Genomic DNA, 7,275 nt, shown 5'->3' on the forward strand with positions numbered 1-7,275 from the left:
CATTTGAATAATCAACAGAATTCATCATATTACTTAAGGGAATATACCTTTTTTTTGAGGTTTTTAGCAATGAATTTAACACAGGCAAGGGAAAGCTCTAACTATAAATACATCTCATCTGTTCATTGTAGCAGGCCCATAAGTAGTCTTAGAAAGGATCTGGAAGCTCCTACTTCAAGTTGTGGGTGTATGGCCATAAATTAGTAAAATCACATAAAAATATTCCAAGGTTAAAGATTTTCATTACTGTAGACTGATTTTTTCCAGTTAGTACCAAAAAAGGTTCTTACATTATAACGATGAGAGAATGAATTTCTTTCTTAATATTATTTATGTATGTGTGAATTGTTCTTTTGTGTGTATGCGTGTTTAACAAATTTCTAATCATGGGTGACCCATACTCACTATCTATTAAGTTCTTGACTAATATTTTCTGATGTCACTTTCATTTATTCAACAAACATTACTGGGTACAAACCAGTCAGGTGTTGTGAGAAACACTCTTTGCTCTAGACCTGAGGGACCAGGACTAGGCTCCTATTCTCAAGAAGCTCTAATAGGGGAGAAAATGGAGAGAGAAAAAAATTCCAGTATAGTACAATAAGTTCACTCTAGTCAAATAAATGAAAATTGAAATATTAGTGAGATAAGTTATTTTTGGCTGGTAAAGATGAATATTACTTTTTAATGTTAGTCAGTGTATGGGAAAAATGGATATCTCATACCATGCTGCGAGAATAAAAATGATAGATTCTGGATACAATTTGGGAATATGCCATAAAAGCCTTAAAATGTGCAAACCTTTGGCCCACAGATTCCATGTCTTTGATTCTGACATGAAGAAATATTCATGAATGTATGCAACCAATATGCTTCTAGGAATTCATCCAGCATTGCTATTATTAGTAAAAAAATTGTAATTAATTTAAATGGCTAATAATCAGTACATTTTTATAAACCAGCCATAGGGTAGAATGCTGCACAGCTTTTAGAAAAAGATGCTGTAGAAGAGGATTTCGACATGAAAAATTTTTCACATTCTATTTTTGTATTAAATGAAAAAATAAATTACAAATATATCTATCCTTAGGTGTTTACATTTATCTCTGGGTAATAGAGTTGCAGGGATTTTTATTTTCTGGTACATGCATATTTATACTTTCTAACCTGGAAATGTCCCTCGAACAAACAACTGACCATTGGGAAATGGGAGCCTATCAAATCCATTACAAAGAGACTCTGTTATATATGTGCTGCTTTTATGAGTATGAGAGGGGCCCAAGGTATGGTGGTCATATTAATTTAGAATTAAAATCTTGAGGATCTGTATAAAAGGTGTCAATTGTTTCACTATATGGTTGATAATCTGAAAATTCAGGAATCACTGATACATTTTGGTTTCCTCCCTCTTTACCCAACTGATATTATGACACACTAGCATATGTATGGTACTTAATAACCCTGGCAAAATGGAATAGTATGTTTATTGCTTTCTTTTTAAAGAATTTTGTCTACACTTCCAGTGTTACAACAGCTAGAGCTTAATGATAGTGGTCACATAAAGTACATGTTATATCCTCAGGGATGAGAACAGGCTACAGGAAAAGTATGTAAAATTTTTTTAAACTTGCTTCTGTAGTTTGAGAGAGTTGGTTGTCACCTTGACTGAATGAGATTTATCATTTCCTTGGGGTGAGATTTCTTATAATGACTGAATTTCTCGTAGTTATTTATAAAATCAATTAAATGAATGAATGCATTAATTATAAACCTTGGTGTTATAATTTTATCTACTTAAGCGCTATTTATCACCTATATCCTCAATACCAGGCAAGCAGTCTGAGGAAGTTCAGGGAAACTATGTTTGCCAATAGGTTACGATGAAATCTAAAGTTGATTTGCCTTTCATAGGTTCTTTAAGAGAAGTAAATTTTCTACCGGATATCCGAGATGGGGACTAACAAGCTCGTGCGTTTCTATGGAAGGAAAATACATTCTATTTTCCACAAGACATTATCTTGTAAACAGTTAAGAGTCAGTGGTCACATTAGACTAAAGTGACCAGAACAATCTTAGACACAGGAAGGCTCTAACTGGGTAACCAGAGGAAATCCAATCATTTCTATGGTTTGGTACTCTGGGTTTGATTAACTTAGCACTGAAAAATAGTTTTTCCTGTACAGCACCGAGAACTCTACTCAGTATTCTGTAATGACCTATATGGGAAAAGAATCTAGAAAAGAGTGGATATATGTGTATGCATAACTGATTCATACCTGAAACTAACACAACATTGTAAATCAACTATACACCAATAAAAATTTTTTAAAGATAAAAAGGTTTTCCTTTTTAGTTTTCTAAAAAAATTCCATTTGAAAAAAATACCAACACAAAACACATATGCCATCTGTACAACTGAAGAAGTTCAATGAGCCCTCAATGTTAGTTCAGGCTCACCTATAAATTACTTGCATGATTTGGTCAAGCTCGTACAGACTTCTCTGAGCCTTAGATTTCACTTCTGTGAAATGCCAAGTTTGGTCTATGTGGTTCCCAAAATACTTTTTGGGTTTATAGGCTATCATTTAATGATAATGAGAAAAAGTCTGTCCACGCTGAGATGCTGGTAATGGTATCACATTCAATCTGCTTTAGAAGAGCAAAGAGTCTGGAAGTATTTAAACAGTTGGAGGCCAAGAAGGAAAGAGTAGGGACAACAATAAGCATTACGAAATTTCTGCCTTAACTTTTCATTCATATTGGTATACAAACAACTTGGGCATAAATGTAAAAATATCTTAGTGTAGACTAAGATAAGTGGTGATTAAATATAGAGTAGCATAATATAAGGTACTATGTGATAGCTATAGCAGTAGTAATCTGAAAACAGAGAAGAACAAAAAGTTCCTTCCTTTTGGGTACCGAAAAAATATATTGAAGAATATCATTTATAAGCAAGAATTGCTGAATGGTAATTGGGCTGTTTGGTGGATTATAAATGAACCCCAATTCTTTGACATTTCTCCCATATAGAAGTGAGGGTCTATGTCCCCTCACTTTAGATCATTGTGGGCTCCAGGCCTGCTTTTACCATTAGATTGCGGCAGAAACAACACTGTGCCAGTTTCCAGGACCAGAACATCAGAAACTGGTAGTTTCTACTTCCTGTTTCTTGAAAAATTCTTTCTGGGAGCCCTGGGTTGTCCTGTAAGAAATCCAACCACCTTGCAACTGTCATGCTACAAAGGTCACATGTTGATACTCTGGGCAATAGTTCCAGCTGACCTCAGCCTTCTAGACCCTCCAAGAAGTAATAGTAATAGTCATGTGAGTGAAAGGTCTTGGACCTTCCAGACCATCCCATTCACCAGTTTATATAACTTGATGTTGCCAATCAATCCCACATGGAGAGGAGTCTCTCGGCTAAAACCTGTTCAACTTCTTTACCCACAAAATTGTGAGATACAGCAAAATTCTTTTTTGACACTCCTAAAGCTCGGGGTAAGCTGTTGGCAGCAATGGGTAACTGAAACAAGATGATAAAAGATTCTTAGAAGTAGGTCTTTTTTCCCTGAAATTTTATTTGGTTTGTGGTATACTGGGGAGACAGTTTATGACATCAGACCTTCTAATCTTGGATGACTCCTGGAGTGTTACATCTAGAAAGAGAATTACATTACTTCTGTACATCTTTTTGCTCCTTCTCCTTTATATTCTTGGTTGGCTGCCTGCCCATTAGAGGACAGGAATTCCTTTATGTCTGTTGAATGGTAATCCAAGCTCCATTAGGTAAGATTCAACAACCTCTTATTCTGAACTGGGAATTCCTCCCCAAATATTTCTGCCTTTCATGGTTGATACCATATTGGGATTGGGAGAAATTCCCTATCTATTTTCTATCAACTAGATTTAGATAGAAGAGCCAAGACTTTTGATAGAGAATTTTTTGCTACTTACACTAATCCTGTTCACCTCAGGCAAATTACTCAAACTCTCTGAGCACCAGATTGCTTTTTTTTTTTTTAATAAAATGAGGATAATAATTCCTTCTTTGTTGTGAGGTTGATAGCAAATATACACATACAAAGTATGAAATAAAATTCATATTTTATGACAAGACAAGAAAAATATTGACAAAAAAATCTCTGCCTTTTGACCTCCTCTCTCCCCACACTTTGCATTGTGTATCTGCATTATGCATTGACCAAATCTCCCCCACCTGCAGAAATACCTGCTCACCCATAAAGAACAACATTCCCCTAGCATCAACAAGATGACTCCTTAAAGATAACATTCCTTCTTGATCTCGTAAGGGGTCACATGGCACTTAGATCTGGATCATGTAAACTGTCAATAATATGTCATTTGAGGTACAGCCCTCTGTCTCAAACTGTGCCTTGACTGTGTGTCATATAACTATGCCTTGACTTCTAATGGGCGGAACAGTTCTCAGAGCTTTCTGAGATGCTCTTCCTGGGTTATAATCCTCAAATTTGGCTTGAATAAAATTTTCCATTTCTTTCTTAGATCGACTGACTATTTTTTCATCGACAAAAGTATATTCCATAAAATAACCTGGCCACAAAATATGACATATAGTATAGAATAAATTTGATGATTAGAATAAGTTTTTCCCAGATTCCAGTCCCTGACACTGCTTCTCTTTCTATTCACTACAATTACTGAATGCTTGCCGTATTTCAGGTTCTGATCTATATACTGGAGATACAAAGATAGATAAGTTACAGCTTCTGGCTTTGTGGAGCTCAGAGATCAAGAAGGAATTTGGAAATTAAATCAGGCAATTAAAATCGGACGGCTCACACCTAAGGAATTGTAAGGGCTCATTTACACATCATGGCAGCTTACAGAACACAAAGAAATGGAAGTTATTAAGATACAGAATGAAACTCAGCAAAAGAGATTATCTACAAGCACAGAGTGAAGCAGGACACAAATCATGTTCTCAGAGTCAGAGAAGAAGTTAAGAACAAGAAAAATAGTGTTAAGTAAAACCTGGGCAACAGAAACCCAAGTGAATTAAATATGCAGAATAAGCCTTTAGACAGGCATTTTGTAAAAGGCTTGGTATATGATGCTCTTTTGTTAAAGAGATTTAAAGGAAGGTAAATTTGGACAGTTGGTGCCAGTAGTACAACACTCATTGTCAAACCAGACCATTATACCGTGAGAAACTGAAAGTGAAACTAATGGCAGTAAACTCGTAGTAGCCCACCTACTAACATTAATGCATACATGTGTATATTTAATCTGTTGGACAGCAGCTCTAAAAGTCACCTAATCTGTACCCTTAGGGACATAAAACAACCCCTGATACATATTCAGCCAGAGGCCTATTATAGGCAACATGAGGAGCATTAGTAGGGAAAACAAAAAGAATAGACAAAGCTCTCACTCAGCCCCATGTGCACCATCCTTCAGGGCCTGCCTCCTGCCTCCTGATCCTTCCTGCTACTTCTCCAGACAAAAGAGTTCAATGAAGGGTATTTAAAAGAGAATGATATGCTGTGATAACATATGTTAGCATTTCATTCATTCAAAAGTATTGATTGAGTACCAGCTATATTTCCAGTATACATATTAAATTATATAAATTTTATTTTTTAACACAAATGATTCTTTTAGCAATTGGTTTTCATGAACCAACTTAAGGTCTCTTCCAGCCTTAACACCCAGGGATCCTGGAGCCAAGAAATTTCTTTGGGACAATTATTTTTGCCTAAAGGAAGGTTTTATTCTATCTCCAGTCCAAAATTGATTACCCAACTTAAATATGTCTATTTTTGTACAAAACTGTGTTTGGTTTAGGACAAAGCTATCATCCGTATTCAAAGCAATGGAAAACAGATGAATTTGGTTATTCTGTTCTGAAAGTGTCCAAAACAGAGATAAATTAGTATCACTGTTAAAGATCTTTACAGTTAGAAAATGTATACTTTAAAATGTATAAAATACATAATTTATAACATAAGTAAATTAATAGTTAGATCTGACCTAAAAATGCCTTAAGGTACCTTGCCTCCAAAAATGGAATTGAAATATTAAAACTAGAGCTCTAAAGCTAGGATTTTACGATCAGATACTGCAATTCATTATTTATAGGATATCTTGATATTTGGTTAACTATATATTTTTCCACGGTTTCCAACTTTCCTATTTAGATATAAAAATTTTAGAAAATGTATAAAGATAAAATTGATTCTGACCCTATTTATGGAATGTTTTATTCTGCTAAGTATTTTTAGATTTTTATTTTGATATTTACTAGAAAAATGTTTCCTCTTAAACTATATGAATAAATGTTAAGAAATCTAGGAATTTCTGCCTGTAACATTTGATACACAGAAAGAAATATATTTTGTTTAGATATCTTTAAGTAGAAGACATTTTCTGAATTTTTTATTTATGAATCATACTTCTGACCCTTTTTCACTGAATGTTATTCATTATTTTAATTAATTCATCTGGAATGACAATACTATATGAAGTTTTAAGTTGGATAAATATTAGAATTCCTTAGGGACTGAGAATATTATGCCCAAACTTTGCTCTCAGAAAAAGAATAAGAAAGCCCAAGGGAAACCGAACCAGAAATCAAATCTCAAAATCTTTCAAAGAGACGTATGTATTTACCTGACACTATGAAAGAAAATTATCTCTACATTACATAAAAAACTACAACTTCCATGTCATGTAATTAGTAGTTAATAGTGACATACAAATTTTTTTTAATCTCAGGTACAAATAGTTGCCATTCTCATTTTTTGGATCATGGTACACCATCATTATTGGCACACACTTCTCTTATTGGGTTTTGTCTTAATTTTACTATTGATATATTTCCTCTTCAGATCCTACTCCAACTTATATCTACACCCCTCCCCCATGGTATATGCTGATGTATTTTATGTCTCAGAAAAATTTTGTATCCCTAAAACACGCAGTGTTTCTTTTCTATACATGTGCTTTTAATTTACACAAATGGTATTGCATTTTTCACTTAGCATGTTTACAAGATCTATCCATGTGGCTTTGATTACATCTAGTTCATTATTTCTGACTACTTCATAGCATACTATAATATGCATCATCACATTTTATCTATCCATTGTCTCAGTGATGGATAACTAAGGTGCCTTCAAATGCCCACTTTCACAAATAATGCTGAGGTAAATCATCTTGTATCTGTTTCTTTATGGGCCTGTGCAAGATTGCCTCTGGGCATATGACCAGGAGTGGGGTTTCTGAGTCATA

This window comes from Stenella coeruleoalba (genome assembly GCF_951394435.1).
Source record: "Stenella coeruleoalba genome assembly, chromosome: 5".
Lineage (NCBI taxonomy): Eukaryota > Metazoa > Chordata > Mammalia > Artiodactyla > Delphinidae > Stenella > Stenella coeruleoalba.